This window comes from Acinonyx jubatus, chromosome F2, assembly GCF_027475565.1.
Source record: "Acinonyx jubatus isolate Ajub_Pintada_27869175 chromosome F2, VMU_Ajub_asm_v1.0, whole genome shotgun sequence".
NCBI lineage: Eukaryota > Metazoa > Chordata > Mammalia > Carnivora > Felidae > Acinonyx > Acinonyx jubatus.
Window position 1 is genome coordinate 24641388 of NC_069394.1, and position 18095 is coordinate 24659482.

At 36.1% G+C, this 18095-nt stretch overlaps 1 long non-coding RNA gene across 1 annotated transcript in view; it reads right to left on the reverse strand.

Annotated features, from left to right (window-relative positions):
• Nucleotides 1-14490: 14490 nt before the first annotated feature.
• The window catches only part of LOC128312805 (uncharacterized), a 349157-nt gene continuing 345552 nt past the window's right edge, over nucleotides 14491-18095 (reverse strand). Inside the window, exons 3-4 of the long non-coding RNA XR_008292563.1 lie at nucleotides 16369-16472; nucleotides 14491-14661 (exon numbers count right to left, since the gene is read on the reverse strand). This is a non-coding gene — a long non-coding RNA (uncharacterized LOC128312805). The remainder of the gene's footprint in view (nucleotides 14662-16368; nucleotides 16473-18095) is intronic.

Consider the following 18095-nt stretch of genomic DNA (forward strand, 5'->3'; position numbering starts at 1 on the left):
TACCATGTACTATTTTTATTTAGGAAATGTTTGTAGATAAGTGCGAGCAAGACACACAAATATAATTCTTGCCCTAAAAAGTGTTAAAAATCATTTGGAAATATTTTCTCCCAGTTTCTCGCTTTTCTATTCATCCTCTTAACAAAGTTTATAATCTTCATGATGTCCAGTTGTGAACTTGTGTTTGCATGAGTCATGAATTTAGTGTCAAGTTTAAGTATATTTTTTGTCTACTCCTATGTTTTCTTCTTTTCTAAACATTAGATTTCTACTTACATTTAACTTCATGAACAATTTTGAGTTAATTTTTGTGTAAAATATGAAACTTAGGTGAGGCTTATTTTTTACCTACAGATGTCCAATTGCTTTAGCACAATTTGTTGAAAAACCCATCCCTTCTCTTTTAAATTGCTTTTGGACTTTTGTCATTTAGGCAAATTTTTGTGAGTCAATTTCTGAGGTCTCTATTCTGTTCCATTCATCTGTATAACTATCACTCTGTAACTATCACACTGTCTTGATTTGCATCTGGAATATTTAAAGAAATCCCAAATCCAAAATTTAATAAAAACAACAATCAAATTAAAAATTAGAAAAATATATGAACATACATTACATTGAAAAGAATACATACATGACAAATAAGCAGTTGAAAAGCTGTTCAACACCATTAGTCATTAGGAAAATGCTAATTAAAACCTCAATCCAATGCAAATTAAACCACACATAACAGAATGGCTAAAATAAAAAAAAAATAGTGGTTACTCCAGCAATGGCAAAGATGAAAAGAAACTTAATTACTACACATTGCTGTTGGGAATGTAAAATATTACAGACACATTGGAAAAGAGTTTAGTGGTTTTTTTTTTTAATCTAACAATAAACAGTAATTGAAATATTGGGCGTTTATCCCAGAGAAATGAAAACTTACATTCACACATATTTGTGTGTGATGCTCATAGAACCTTTATTTGTAATGGCCAAAACTGGAAACGGCCCGAATATTTCTCAATGGGTGAATTAAGATTAAACAAAATGTGGTACACCCCTACCATGAAATACTACTCAACAATAAAAAATAACAAACTAATGCTATGCACACAACTTGGAGGAACAGCAAAAGAATTACAATGCATGAAACAAAAGGCAATCTCAAAATGATACACACTATGTAATCCCATCTATACAATACTCTTAAAATGGCAAGCTCATAGAGATGAAGAAGAGATTGGTGTTTGCCAAGGTTTAAAGATGGAAGGTAGATGGGTGTTGTGATGATGCCTGGGTATGGCTAAAGGAAAAGTACCAGAGGGCCTGGGATAACAGTATAGTTCTATGTCTTGCGCTTTAGTGACTTAAATCTATAAATGCGTTTTTATTGCAGATAAACACACACACACACACACACACACACACACACACACACACAATTGAGTGTACATATGCATAACTGGTGAAATCTGTAGATCATACTAATATCTATTTCCTGGTTATGATACTGTATTATAGCTATCCAAGATTAGTGAAGGCTAGGTCAGTGGTACACAGGATCTCCCTGTACATTTCTGTGCAACTTCTTGTCAATCTGTAATTATTTCAAGATAGACATTTAAAAAAACACTAGAACGATAAGCTTCCATGCATTACTTCAACAGCAGGCAAAACTAATCTATGGTTACACGAGTCAGGAAAGTGCATGTTCCTGTGGGAGGGGACGTAAGAGTGCTATAGACCAGGAAGGTATAAAAGTAAATCTTACAGGTACCTGGAGATGATTTACATCTTGATATGAATGGCAGTTTTATTGGAGTATGCTAGGTAAAAATTCATTAAGATTACACTTATATTAATATATTTCATTCACTTTTCTGTACATATGTTATCTCAACAAGCATTAAAAACCAGCTTATCTAATTAAAGTGATATGGCAACAAGAAGATACATAAACAATAAAAGAATAATAAGTAGTTGCAGTGCAATATATGCTAAATAAGCTGTGCAAAGAGAGAAAAGAAGGAAAAAACTCATTGGCACAGTGTTCATGGGAAACATAAAATTCGTCCTGTGACTGAAAAAGTTGTAGGATTACATAGCAAGACATCAGAGGAAAGTTGAAGGGCTTAAAAATACGTGACAACGATCTTGGGCTAGGCTAAAAGTGAGGGCTGTGGTCTCAAAAGTTACTTATAGGTGATGATGATGATAATGATGATAGTGTTAACTCATATACACAGGAACATTTAGTTTGACATTCATAAATGCTGCATGCAATGATCTCATTTAGTCCTCAAAACAAGTATATACCATTTTTCAGAGCATCCCTCTCCCTACTGAGTGGGACTTAACCTCAGTGTAATAGAAAACCTCTAGCTAAACTTTGTATGAGGAAGATTTAGTTACCATTTTCCCTAAAATGATACAATGTTTACACTAGGGAGAATAAAAATATAAAAAGAAGAGTTGGTGATTGAAAGTGATTGCAAAAAGTGATACCTAGAAACATGATGATAAAAGGCTGTTGTGTATAATGTTACTGCCCCGTCTTGTAGACTACTACTCAAAGGGACCGTGCGCAGCAGTAGGGACCAATCAGGAGATCTAGGAAGATGCAGTACACTAGTGATTGCATGTCTGTTGGTCACAGATAGTTTTACTGGAATTTGAAATATTTGAAGTTGATGAAAATTTGTATATAAAAGGAAGTATTATCCTTATCCTCCAAGCTATCATATAACTTGAAAAAATTGGTAAACCTAGGCATTAAAAAATAGCAGTTTTTATGTCATGTGACTTTTTGCATTCAATAATCTTAAAATAAGCATTGGTCTCATCTTCCATTTTAAATTTTTTTAATGATTGTTTATTTTGAAAAAGAGAGAACAAGGGAGAGTGGGGGAGAGGCCGAGAAAGTGGGGGAGAGAGAATCCCAATCCAAGAATCTGTGCTGTCAGCATAGAGTTGGATGCTTAACTGACTGAGCCAACCAAATCGCCCCTACTCTTCTTTTTAAATACAATATATAATGGCTCATAAAACATTGATATTTACGTCTCTCTTCTGTAACACTTCATCAAAAGCAAGCTCTTACACAAAATTATTAATGGACTCAGTCTAGCTATATCATTCCATCATCCCCTCTGGACCTAAGGTACCACATCTTGGCACCACATCACAAACAGTAAAGGAGAAAACCTATAAGACGTATAGGTCTTTAAGCATATAACATAAAACTGTTCATTACTTTTCTACAAATGTCATTGGCCCAACTTTATTTATGTGGCCCAGGTCCAGTCTCGTGGCCATATAATGCTGCGCAGGACCTGAGAAATGTGCTCACTGACTGAGCATTCAAGCTTCCAGTCAAAAGTAGGAGTCTTTTTTTTTTAATGGTAGAATAGATATCGTTGACATTAGTAGTGTCCATGAGAATAATATTTTTCATCACAACTATAGTAATCCTAAGGTCTGGTTTACTTTGGAGAAACAGTCCTCAAAATGTTCTGCTGGGTAGTGGTTTCCTGAGAAATTAATTGCCGACACATGGGTAAAGAATTCCATGGTGAGACATTTGGGAAATATTACTGGAAAGAAAAAAATGAATATCTTTCTGCCTGATTCCTGTAAGGACTTAATCTGCTATTGTGTATTTATAACCTTCCTAAATTAGAGTGATATGAGCATATTTTCTTGAGAAAATTTCTGGAGGAGAATTTAATAAAAATAGTATTTTAGAAATAAAACAATGGGAAAATTGAAATAAGGTTTATTATATTTTTTAAAAATTTTTTTAACGTTTTATTTATTTTTGAGACAGAGAGAGACAGAGCATGAACGGGGGAGGGACAGAGAGAGAGGGAGACACAGAATCTGAAACAGGCTCCAGGATCTGAGCCATCAGCCCAGAGCTGGACGCGGGGCTCGAACTCACGGACCGCGAGATCGTGACCTGAGCTGAAGTCCGCCGCTTAACCGACTGAGCCACCCAGGCGCCCCAAGGTTTATTATATTTTAATGATATCTGAATGACAGTAGCTTCTTTATCCCTATATTCATGTCACCTCTTAATATTGTACATATGGTAGATATATTTCCCTTCCAATCATTCAACATTATAATTTGGCTAGGCAAAATTCAAATAAGTGCATTAATCTTTATGGAAGGTATGAAAACATTTGAGTTTGCAAACATATTATGCAATACTAGAATTCCACAAGGATAGAAATATATTTTGTGCTATCATTATTATTATTTTCTGTGGTATCACCAACACCTTGAGTGATGCCACATACTTTGGGGAGGACTCAAATATTTGTGAAGGAAATTAATTCCACAGGAATTAGCCCTAAAAGACATACTATAAGCCACATTGATGGGTGTTAATTAATAATTTCTTCAGTAATTGAAAATTAATGTTTCTGTTTCAATTATGTCAGGACAAATGTGTATCTACACAAAGTTTGCTGAATTGCATCACTGAGTTGGTATGACTATCTAAAACACTGGAAATTTTATGTACCATTTTAACTCTCCTCAAACTGTTAATTATTGTGGGGTTTGTACAACCATATAGAGCTCTTTTTTTATTTTTATTTTTTTATGTTTATTTATTTTTGAGAGAGAGAGAGACAAAGTGTGAGCAGGTGAGGGGCAGAGAGAGAGGGAGACACAGAATCAAAGCAGCCTCCAGGTCTGAGCTGTTAGCACAGAGCCCAAGATGGGACTTGAACTCATGAGCTGTGAGATCATGACCTGAGCCCAAGTCAGACACTTAACCGACTGAGCCACCCAGGCGCCCCCATATAGAACTCTTTTGAGGGAACAACAAAGAAATTAAATGTCTTGTTTTCAACAAGGGAATATCTCTTTGAGAAGGTCCTAGCTAGGTTATAAAGATGTTTCTCAATTCTATAGCCTCTTATTAACTGCAGCATGTGCCCACAGTACCCCGCTACTTTACTAAAAAATGAGATTTTTCTAACTTCAATACAGTGTTAATAAAGTACCTGTTATTACATTTGAATAAATTTATTTCCTGATTAGACTTTAAAAAAGAGTTTTCTCAGGGTGCCTGGGTGGCTCATTCGGTCTAAGCATCCGACCAGCTTAGGTCATGATCTCCTGGTTCACAGGCTCGAGTCCCCTTTCAGGCTCTGTACCCACAGCTCAGGGCCTGCAGCCTGCTTCGGATTCTGTCTCAATCTCTCTTTGCCCCTTCCCCACTGATACTCTGTCTCTCTCTGTCTCTCAAAAATAAATAAACATTAAAAAAATTAAAAAGACTTTTCTCATTTTGGACTTCATCTATTTATTATTCCTTTGATCCACCTACCTCATCATAAGTGTCTCACCATTTGGTCTTTACCCCACTTACATATGAGTGTTTGGTCATCTAAATATTTTTGACCAGGTCATTGTAAATACAGGATTTTTTTTTCCTTCAACGATGTTATTCTGAAACACTTTGCTCCTAATCTTTCATTAAAGAAGCTTTTGTTGCTGCTAGAGAATCTCCGTGTCTCTCATTTCCCTTCTTATTCCAAAAATGAGTCAAAATAATTTTGGTCTTAGGATTTTGGGTGTGAAAAAAAGATACATGGAAGGACAGAAAGGAATATTCTGTTTATCAGCAGTAATACTTTTTAAGCAATAATATATACTTTTATTAATGTATACATGGGGTAAGATTATGAACTTAAAAAATAAAAACAAAGACTAAAAAATCCCATACACGGTAGTTTAAGAATCACCTCTAAGGACTGAAGAGAAGCCATATGGAAGATTAAAGAAAAGAAGAATGAGTTTATTAAATAAACTCCTTTTCTTTTATTAAAAAAAAAAGAGATCTAAAATAAAATGATCAAATGAGTATTTGGTCATTCCAGACGGTGAACTGTAAACGACTTTCTATACCTTTGTCTAAACCTTTGTGTTTAAACCTTTGTTTTCTAAATGTATTAAAATTACAAAAGCAAAATCTACTTCTGTGTGGCTGTTAAACTTGGCCTTGAATTTATAAAATTCTGAGACTTTATACGATTCTAAAATTTCTAAAACTGCTAGTAGCTGTTCATAGTTAATCATCTTAAATGTTAGTATTATACTCATTTTATTTATAAAAAGTATGCAACACCCTTCCTCTGATTATTGCCTCTTCCTGTGATACCACTACTAAGGTACTACTAGCTCAACACATGCATGGCGGCAACTTCAGGCTTCGCTTCATGTCTTCTGCTTTTTTTCCTCCCCTCTTCTCAGGATACACATTCCTCCTTTTGCAACAGAAGCATGCTCCCCGGACTTTAGTAATTTTCCGAAATGTCTCCTTTGTCAGCATCAGCACCGCCACCACCACAATGAGAAATTTGTTTGTATTTTTTGTTTGGTTACAACTGCACAAAGTTCTGTGTTTTTACACACAGTATTTCCTCCATCTGGATTAAAGGTCCCTCTATTATTTACATAGAATCACCTTTACGTTAAATCTCATTTTAGAGTCAGCCTTCTCTAGAGAGCCTTCTCTGGTGTCTCATCAATTCCATTTCTGCCCCATTCTACCTTGTACAAATTCCTATTGCTACAGAGAAATGGCCACTTTAAAGAGATTGATGTCACCCTAAAACTATATACTCATGGAACCCAGAGCCCCTGGATTGAGGCCTACTTTATGCACTATATTTACAATAGGTAAAAGCAGATATTTTCAGTTAAAAAAAATGTTTCTTTTGTGGTTTCTGCTACTTAAAAGGTGAGTAATTTGAAAGAGCTACTCAAACCTTATGAACAGTGATATCTTCACATACAAAATCACAGTAAGAAAATATCCTTTACAGCATTGCTGTGAGGATTCAATAAGATGAAGAACATGCCATGTCTATCATAGTTTCCCTCCTAGAGGTGCTCAGTACATAAAAGTTATTTTCCTGCATTGTCAATAGCCATTCTACCTCCATGCATACCAGACAGATTTAGTCTTAGAAATCCCTGACTGTTGTCTAAGAAGCCACTACTTAAACTTTGTGCAGAAAAAAAAAATTATGTTTTATTTCCCCAGACATTGAGACACGTAAAACGGTGTTACAGCCTGACTGTTCACATCCTCCCCAAAATTTATATGTTAAGTCCTAATCCCCAAGGTGATGATGTTTAGTGGTGGGGTCTTTGGGAGGTAATTAGGTTTAGATGAGGTCACAAGGATGAGGCCCCTGCGATGGCATTAGTGCCCCTATAAGAAGAGGAAGAGATGAGAGTGCTCTCTCTCTCTCTCTCTCTCTCTCTCTCTCTCTCTCTCTCTCTCTATATATATATATATATGCAATGTGAGGACACAGAAAAATGGTAGTCATCTGGGAGATAGGAAGAGTGTCCTCATCAGGAACGAAATCAGCTGGTACCTTGATCTACCAGAGCTTCCAGAACTGTGAAAAAATAAATGGCTACTGTGTAAATGATACAATCCATAGTTTTTTCTTACAGCAGCCTGAGCAGCCTATGACAAAGAGGGAACAGCCCCTTAGATAAAGTCCCCGTACTGTTCTCAGCAGTTTTCTTAAAAATGCAAGGACATAAGAATAATAAAATAGACTCTGTAATCAGGGCTCATCTGGGATTGGAAAAAGGAAATATGTACTAGGGAATGAAAAGCGAAGAAACAAGATTCTGAGGAATGTTTGTCCAAAGAGCTTTATATATAAATGCAATTTTATACATAAATGCAATTATATATAATGCATCACATTAATGGCATTGCTAGATCAGTGGCTGAAGGTATTTTTTTTTTCAAAATGAAGGAAGAAGAGAAGATTACAAAACAATTTTCATTTGAAATCCCACTACAATGAGGCCATTTTTTTAAATTTCTGAATATAGTTGACACACAACGTTACATTAGTTTCAGCTGCACAACTTCTCCATACATTATGTGGTGTTCACCATAAATATAGCTACCATCTGTCACCATACAATGTCATTGACTGTATTTCCTGTGCTGTGTCAAGCCATTGAACATTTTAATGTTCAATATTTAGTGGTCTTCTCAGGCTCTGCAGTAGGACAGATGGTTCATGTTAGTACTGTGGACTTTTTTATTTTTAATACTTTAACACAGCACTGAACTTGGACTGAGAATTCCTAAATCCAAGGAATGAATTATTTACTCATATATTAGACCTTGAGCTAATTTTCTCATTAGTAAAACATGGATTACAATGCCTACTTCAATAGTGGTGCTATACTGAGGAAATGAAATAATAGATTTGAAAAGTCACTGTGAACTTTAAAGCACATAATTATACATTATTATCATTATTACCATCATCATCATCATCATCACCACCATTAAGGTGTCTTCTTAGGTCACAGCTAAGATATAGTTCTGTAGATGGTGTAGAAGACCTTGATGAAATTTTTCCTTTTAGGCCTGAAGCTCCCTCTCATTTGTATTGAATGCCCCCCGCCTTTTTATTCAGGTAAACATAGAAATAATAAGTCATGACTTTGTACATTATTTTCATTAGGTCACATCAAGATTCATGTCCATTTCTTTCAGAAAAATGGAACCGTACATTTTTGTTAGAAACAGAACATGTAAAAATTTTCAAAGTTCCTATGAAAGACCTCTGTATGACAAAAGCAGAAAAGACTACACCTATTAACCTGCACTGTATAAGATAGGATTGTGATTTAACCTTATTTCTAATCATTTCTGCCTTAGCACAGCTTATAGGAAGTCCAGAGCACCCTTCCTTTCTCGAAGAGGTATCAGGTATGAGGAAGAATCTGGGTCTGCCACCAAAAACTGTGAGTGATCTAGACTTACTCAGATACCTAAGGAGGGAAAAAAGATCTCACAAGAATTTTGAAAACTCTGATAAAATATAAATTTTGTACAATACTGTTTAGTGTAAAATTCAAGGGAAGTTACCCTTGAAAAAGTCTCTCAAACTGTAGGTGTTCTGAATATTTCTTGATTCTTATCTTGAAAAAAAACTATAGCTTCATTGCTTCATACACTAGTGGCATTAATTATCTCACGTGAGACTACTGAAGGAATGTTTCGCATTAAAAATAATTTATGGAAATTACATTATGTAGAATGGTAATGCAGTTTATGTATTTAATGACGAAAATAAGAGCCCACAGTCCAATCCAAATGTGTTCATGCTCATAATTTTTAAACAAAAATTCACTCTGAATTGCAAATACTTGTATTTTTATTCTACAACTCATTAATATGTTGGGGAAGCTTATAGGGGTAGAATTCCATTATGATGAAATGCAGTACTTGCACACTGCTGTGTTGTTATAGGCTTATCTTATAATGAATCTTTTATTTGATATCAAATTTCCAGTCAGCAGAATTAGAGTAAAATTTGAATTGATGCCCAGTTTCTCTAATTCATTAGAATGGGAAAAAAAACCAGCTTTGAACTCAGAAGAGGAAAAAGGGACACAGATCCTGTCATCTCTATGCAGTAAACTATGGAGAGAATTCTCTTCTTGCCAGTTTCCCTCTCACTCCTTTTCCGTTTTGTTTTATTTCCCCTGCACTCCTCTTACTGCTCTCTCTCCCTTTCTCTTTTGGCAAGATCCTGTAACATTCAGCGTGAATGTTACTTAAGTTTGTAGGAGGCTTTGGGGGGAATAAAATGGAAATGTGTGGCATTCAGGGGTATGTAAATTAATGGAGAATTAAAGAGTTAATGAAATCTTTGCTTCGACCTCTTCTGTCTCAACATTTCTGAAGTTGGACCCACTTGACTCTGGTAATGCAAATCACACTTATTTTTGGTTTTGAAAACGGCTGTTGCTGAGGTAGAGATCATAGAATCATCCACAATATAATTTGATTCATTGTAGAGGGTTCAATTCAATCGCATTATTGGAGTTCACTCAGGATTGGACCTGCGCCCATGGTCAAAATAACTTGGTTATAAAGAACATTTCTTTGTAATGATGTTTGCTACAAATGGGTTTAAGGAAGGGAAGTGCACTCTTCATTATTTATGTGCTTGTTCAATATTTGGTTGTTCTTCATGTTCTTTATGTCAGGGATGATACATCTAAAATGATGCTAAGCTAAATGAAGTGCTTAAATAGTTTCAGATTTGTTTACAGTGTTGTTGAAGATGGTGATAATGGATACAATGATAATGCTAACAGTGAGGAAGATGACAATGACAGAGAAAAATACGTGGCAAACTCAAACAGAATACGGAGAACTGACTTCCTCAATGATCAGCTTTTAACTAATAAAAAGTATAACACTATATGGTTCTGCCTAGATTTGAAAACCCCAATCTTCCATGTAGAATGCTGACTAATTAGAGCTTGTGCCAATTTGTCAACTGTAATGATTATTTTTTTTCCAGAATGCCAATTATAATTTGTGTATTAGTTTCTAGGGCTGCTCAAATAAAGTATTGCAAACTGGGTGGCAATACAGAAGCTTATTCTCTCATAGTCTAGGAGGCTAAAGTCTGAAATCAAAGTTATCGGCAGGGTTCTTTCTAGAGAATTGAGGGAAAATCTGTTCCCTGTCTCTCTCAGCTTCTAGTAGTAGCTAGCAATCCTTAGCTTTCCTTGAATTGTAGACTCATCATTGCAATCTCTGCTCCATAATCACACGTCATTTAATCCCCCTGTGTGGATACACTTGAATCTTCTGCTACAGTTTCACAAATCTAGCAAACGTTACAAGTGTCCTGGGTCACACAAAGAACTTCATCACTCAGCAATAGCAATAACCAATGTTATAAGCATTTTCTTGTACCAGTTTTCTTTTTTCTTTTTCTTTTTCTTTTTCTTCTTTTTCTGTTTCTTTTCCTTCCTTCCTTCCTTCCTTCCTTCCTTCCTTCCTTCCTTCCTTCCTCTCTCTTTCTTTTTCTTTCTCTTTCTTTCTTTCTTTCTTTCTTTCTTTCTTTCTTTCTTTCTTTCTTTCTTTCTTTCTTTCTTTCTTTCGTAGGCTCCATGCCCAAATTGGGGCTCAAACCCACGACCCTGAAATCAAGAGTCTCATGTTCCACCAACTGAACCAGCCAGGTGCCCAATCTTGTACCAGTTTTCTGAGCCCTAAATTATACAGGACAATTTGAAAGGAACCAGAGGGAAACTGGCCCAGAGTAGGTTGCATTAAAGCAGAGGAACTCAGAGCTTAGGGAACCTAAGGGAAACTTGTATAATGTGCAGCGAGCATGGCTGCCCCTTGCTCAGGAAGGAGACACTACACCTCCATTCCAATGTTGTTTGCTATACACCCATCTCAAAAAGATATTCTAGAACAAAAGTGGTCTGGTCAAAAGATGTGGAAAAATTCAAGCGATCTCTGGAAAATTGTCACCTCTCAGTACAAACTGGGATTCTAGATTTGAGCTAAATGAGTAATTTTTAACACCAATCATGATTTCTGTGAATAAACTTCTCATCTTTGGCATGATTCACACAGGTTAGCTTTCCTCATCCTCAAATTCAGTTCAGGGTAGCTCCATCTTGTGCGTGTTTAGGTTGATTTTCTTTCTCTTACGTCACACATTGAGTCATCAGCAAAACCAAATGCTATACTTTCATAACATATCCAGATTTTGAACATTTCTCACTGTCTCTATGGCTACCATCTTGTGTAGATGTTTATATCTACTCAGCTCTTATTGTAATAGCCTTAACGTGGTCTTTCTGATTTTGATCCCTTATAGTCTACTCAATAGTAACCAGAGTAATCTTTTTAAATATTTAGTCAGGTAACAGCACTCCTCTGCACTATATTCTCTGGTGACTCCCAGTCTCACGTGAGAGTAAATCCTAAATCTTAAATGTGTTTTTTGTTAATGCTTATTTATTTTTGAGAGAGAGAGAAAGGGAGAGAGTGCAGGGGAGGGGCAGAGAGAGGGAGATCTGAAGCAGGCTCCAGGCTCTGTACTGACAACAGAGAGCCCAACGTGGGTCTCAAACTCACGAACCATGAGATCACAACCTGAGCTGAAGTGGGATGTGTAACCAGCTGAACTGCCCAGGCGCCCCAATCCTAAATCTTTACAATGGCCTATGCAGATCTTCGTGATCTCCTGATCACTATTACACTGCTGACCTTATATTTTACAACGTCCTTACTGGCAGAATTATAGCTCCAGGTCTCTGAAGGTGCCAGGTTTGCTATGACAGGTATTTTGTAGTTGTTATTCCTCTGGCTGGGGTTCTTTTTTCTTCCCCCCACCAGGTATCCATAAAGATCTCTCACATTGGCTATAGAACTTTGCTCAAATATCCCCTTTCCCAGCTGTCTTATCAGTATTATAAAAATCAACATTTTACTTGCTTCATTACCCGGGTCTTCTAATCCTTTTTTTTCCCTTTTCTTTTTCCTCTCTTTTTTTTTCTCTATGCCTGACATTACATATACAGTAGAATGTAGTGCTGTTTGCCTATATTTGGTGTCGCTCGCCTGAGAACAGAGCCAGTAAAAAAAAGCTCCAGCATCCCCTTCTTCCAAATAAAGAATTCCAATAGACATTCCAGATGCTTCTCAGGGGCTGCTAGCAGAGGTATTGCAAATCCCCATTGGCCAGAGAAGCAACCCCTATGGGACACCAGCATATTGGCTTTTCTTCCTTCCCTGACTCAGTCTCTCCACTGCTTTGTTCTGGCTTTCTAGAGGAATATCCTCCATAAACTACCTGAAACCAAGTCATTATCTCAGGTTCCATTTTTATGGGGAACCAGTCTGAGAGATCATGATCCCAATTTTCCATTAGCTTCTTTAAAGCTCTATCTCTTCTGTTACCATGTACCAGTAGGAGTTTTATACCACCCCACTCAACTTAGAAAAATGTGGTTGCTTTGGCTAATAAATCTTAAAAGTCAGCATATATTCTGCTACAGTCTCATTTTCTGCACTGAGGACAAGCACAAATATTGCAGATAGAGGCTGCTCTGTCAGTTTGGGTGCTAGAGGAAAGGTCATTTGAAGGACAGGTGCGGCCATCTGTGATAGACATGTAACACAGGGGAAAATCTTCTACCGTTTTTAGTTATAGAGATTTTGGGTTTTGTTTGATTCCACAGCACCAAAACCTAGTCTCTCCTGCCTGATGGATCTTATAATTTTACTCAGCTATGTATTTACTAGTTGTCTTCTCCTCATGATAATGTAAGCTCCATCAGACAGAGAATTTTGCTCTTCTGTCTGTACTCTATACCCTCTACCTAGAACAGTGCAAGGCACAGAGGACATACACATCTATTGAAAAGGTTATGCCAAAGCCTAGTCAACTCATTGTCCCTCAAACCAACTGATGAACTCCAAAAATTGATGGATCAAATATAACATTTGATCATGCTATCCAATATAAAATTTGATCATGTTATCCTCTAACTCAGAAGTTTTCAACCAATTTAAGGCAATTTAAGGCAGTTAGGGTTGCCAGAAAAAATACAGGATGCCCATTAAATTTGAATTTCAGATAAACAATACATAATATGGGACATACTTAAACTAAAAAAAAATGTTTTTTGTCCAAAATGCAAATTGAATTGATGTCTTATATTTATTTGCTATAGTGTTTATCTCTGTTTGCTAAACCTGGCAACTCTACCCCCAAGTGTCATTTGTCAATGTCTGGGGATATGTGAGAATACCTACACACAAAGAAATAATTGGCCCACAATGTCAACAGTGCTGAGGTTGCAAAACCCTGTGACCTGGACCACTTCCCTTTTCTTTTCTGTGCATCTGATTTCTGCTCTATCCTTTGCCATTTGTCTTAGGTATAACTGGCTCCAAAAGGCTCTCATTTGCCTTTCAGAACTTTGTCTACATCTCTCCCAGGTCTTCTTGTAATCGCAGATAGCTTTCCATATGTATTTACAAATGGCATACAGTCAAAGCCCCAATGGTTTCTCAGATATCTGAAGAAAGACAAAAATCTATGTGTTTCTTTACATCTGAAGCATCTAAAACAATGCCCAGTAGACGCAGATATTTAATAGGGGCTGAGTGAGAGTGAGTAAATGAGTACACATAATGGCAGATCTATGAATTCCAAGGAAATACCACTTCCCTTCTGAGTCTGCGGGCCATTGACAGGCTGCTTCTTGTGGCCTAAGCAATGTAGTTACTCTATTGCCAGTTGAAATCATCTCATGACAGATATAGATGCACACATAAATCTGGTTTTAATTTAGTGGGTGTATATGCTTTAGTTTTGTATATGCAACGTATCAGCAATTACAGGTATTGATATGTGCCTTCTACATTTCAGAAAACTTACAAGAATAATAAGAGATAAAGGCAAATTGTTTTAAACACAAATACCTTCTAGACATTTTCCTTTAAACACAAATACCTTATAGACGTTTTCCTCTTAACTAAAATCACTACTAGAAACACATAAGTGCCTCAGTTGAAAGATATATAGAGGCAATCATCTAACTTTATTTCATCCTTACCTAGAATTTATTTTTTTGTACCTAGAATTTATTTTTTTGTATCAATTTGTTTACATTCTAGTTGGTTAACATGCAGTGTAATATTAGTTCAGGAATTGTCACTTATAGATAACACTTACCCAATGATGGACCATCTTTTGCACTCTTCACTTTACTTGCTTATCATCTTCTCTATGTAGACTGACAGGTGTTTAGCACCTTCCCATGGCATCTCGTAAATTTTACCTAGGACCACCATTCCATAATGAGAGGAATTTCAATACAAGATCTTTCAAAAATGCTTGTAGATATGGGGCACCTGGGTGGCTCAGTTGGTTAAGTGACCTATCTCAGCTCAGGTCATGATCTCACAGTTTGTGGGTTCGAGCCCTATGTTGGACTCCATGCTGACAGCACGAAACCCGCTTGGGATTCCCTCTCTCTCTCTCTTTCTCTGTCTCTCTCCAGTTCTCCCCCACTCGCACTCTCACTCTCCCTCTTTCTTTTTTTTTTTCTTTTTTCTTTTTTAAAAAAATTTTTTTTCAACATTTTTATTTATTTTTGGGACGGAGAGAGACAGAGCATGAACAGGGGAGGGACAGAGAGAGAGGGAGACACAGAATCGGAAACAGGCTCCAGGCTCTGAGCCATCAGCCCAGAGCCTGACGCGGGGCTCGAACTCCCGGACCGCGAGATCGTGACCTGGCCAAAGTCGGATTCTTTAACTGACTGCGCAACCCAGGCGCCCCATCACTCTCCCTCTTTCAAAATAAATAAATAAACTTAAAAAAAAAGATAAACAACATTTTGTATTTTAACTGTAGCCATGTCAATATCCTGGTTGTGACATCATACTACAGTTTGATAAGACATTAGTAATGGAGAAGCTGAATAAGATATGCATGGGAGTTCCTTTCATTAGTTCTTACAACTGCATGTGTATCTACAATTAACTCCAAATAAAAAGCTTAATTAAAAAAAAAACAAACTTAAGGTTTCAATTATATCTATAACTCTCTTTTTGTTACTTGATTTTACAGTAATTTAGTGTCTAAAGCTTTTGCCAGATCAGGTGAAATGTCTTTGCAAAGTCAGTTCAATGAGATTTAATAAATACATATGCAGATATATTCTGTATATCACATAGGATGCTTGTTATTCATTCACTAACTCTATTTGTTTCTTCATAAAATAGCCATTTATTAAATGCTAACTAGATCCTGGTTCAATGTTGCTATGCAGAGAGGTATGTTCACAGTGGTACAAGGTACCAGATATTTTGCCAGAATCAGATTGTGTATTATATTGTAAGCCTTGTTAAAGATTTTGAATACTTTTTCATTTCTTCTTTTTTTAACCAATTACTTTTTTCCATAACCTTACTGATGTATGATTGACAAGTGAAAATTTTATATATTTATGGTGTACAATGTGCTGTGTGAAATAACTACCAACAATCAAGCGAATTAACCTATTCATCACCTTATATACTTTGTGTGTGTATATGGTAGTAGGAGCACTTGAGATCTACTCTCTTAGCAAATTATAAGTATACACTACAATATTGTTAACTCTAGTAACTACCATGCTGTACATTAGGTGTCTAGAAGTTAATTATTGAATTCTAGTCTATATACAATGGAATGTCAGTGATGATTCATAAAATTTTAAGGTAGGTATTAAAGACAGAATTTAAAATATGGAACTATTTGTTCCTATGAGAGGAACTAGAGAATGCATGGGGAATATAGAGGCTTAAAGTATATTAGTTCTAACTTATAATTTTGTCAGTGACCACATCATAACGTAAGTATGTCAACCCTAGTCTCATGGTACCTCACCAAGGACTTGACAGTAAATTCAATGAATTGTTTGGTCACTTAGAAAAGGTAAAATATAAATAATCATGGGGAAAAAGTGTGAAAAATTGCAAATATCAGAAAATGATTTTACCTCATAGAACTGGCCTTTTCTCAGGAGTGTGCCACGCATGGAAGAGGGATCATTGTTTCAGTGGAAAAACATTCAGAAGTATCCCCTTGGATGACAAATATGTGCTGAAAGCAAGAAAGATGACTTAGGATAATTAGATATATACACATATTGGAAATGAATTTTAATAATATATTTATAACTCTAGGACTCCAGTGATTAAAATAGAATTAAAGAGTCTGTCTCCTTTTTAAAAAACCCATATGTGATTTTTTCAGACCCAGCCATATGGAATTATTAGGCCTTTACCTGGCCTCAAGAGGGAGGCTGCCCTCCTCACACCGGACTTGAAGCACAGCCAGGGCATTTCAGTCTCTGAAGACGGTTGCATTCCTGGACTTAGCCCCACCACCCCCTTGCCAGCCATGTTCTTATGCATATCTGCAATGCTAGCCAAGCATCTTTATTCAGAGACCTCTTTATCTGGAGACTTCTGCCAAGGTTTTTGTCAGGAACATCTGAGGAGACTTTCTTATTGGGAGAAAGGGGAAAATTTGAAGGCACTTATCTACTCAGACTCAATAAACTAAGTACTTTTCCACTATGCTGATATCCTGACCCAAATCTAAACCCTCCACCCAGTTCCATTTCTTCCAACAGAATGACATGGAATGCAGTTCCATGTGGAAAATGGAAGAGGAGAGGAGTTTAGCCACTTGCACATACAGTCACACTAAGTGATTAAAGACTTGACTGCCATTCTGGCTTATTTTCACTGGCTGCTCACACAGCTGGCAGTTCGGCTCTTGTCTTAGTTCAGCTGAGCTGACGAGACTGTTTCTCTTTATTCCAGCCAGGTTAATTCTCTGTCCCAGTTTAGCATAAACTTTAAATGTCTGTATTTTACTGTTTTAAATTGATTTAAAATATATTTTAATCCTCTAGGTCCAACATAGGTTATATTTTATTACCTGACTTATTACCATAATAAATAAGACATTTTCTCTCTCTATCATTATGATGTTATAATATACCATACTTATTATTTCTAATATATAGTAGAACCTTTTAGAACATTGGCTTTGAAATGAATAGGTGTCAAATATTAATAAGAATTATATGCAAATCCCATCTAGAAAACCATAAAAAGGATGAATATCATTTTTATATATTAATACCAATTTCTTTTTGTGGAATGGCTGCCTGCTTGTTAGAAATCTGTTTAAGAAAATCTCAAGCATATTAGAGATCTCTCAGGAAAACCTTTGTCATATTATAAAAGGGCATGAGGTATTATATAGAATATTTAGGTGATTTCATTTGCTATATTTTTTAGAGGCAGAGAAATATGATTAGGTAAAAATTTTAGGTCATATAGTGTTTACTACCTGTTTATGTGTCTAATGTTAATTAGTTTTCCTTGTATTACCCTAAGTGAGAAGGATTTAGGTCTCTTAATATATGACTAATATGATTAGGAATTTATAATATTCATTAAGATTCTGTCCTTCAATATGGGGTATCTTATCTCGGTTTTCCCAACACTTATAGCTCTTCGCATGATGTAGGTGTTCAAAAAATATGGACCAAATGTATTTAAAATAATTGAATTTCTTAATTGATTAATGTATCATTGGAGACCCAAAGCAAACAGGTAAGGTAGGTGTAGAATCTTGGAAACTGTAAGAAAAATCATAAAATTAAGCTGTAATTCTGACCTGGACATTCTAAATCTTGTGCATTTTTGC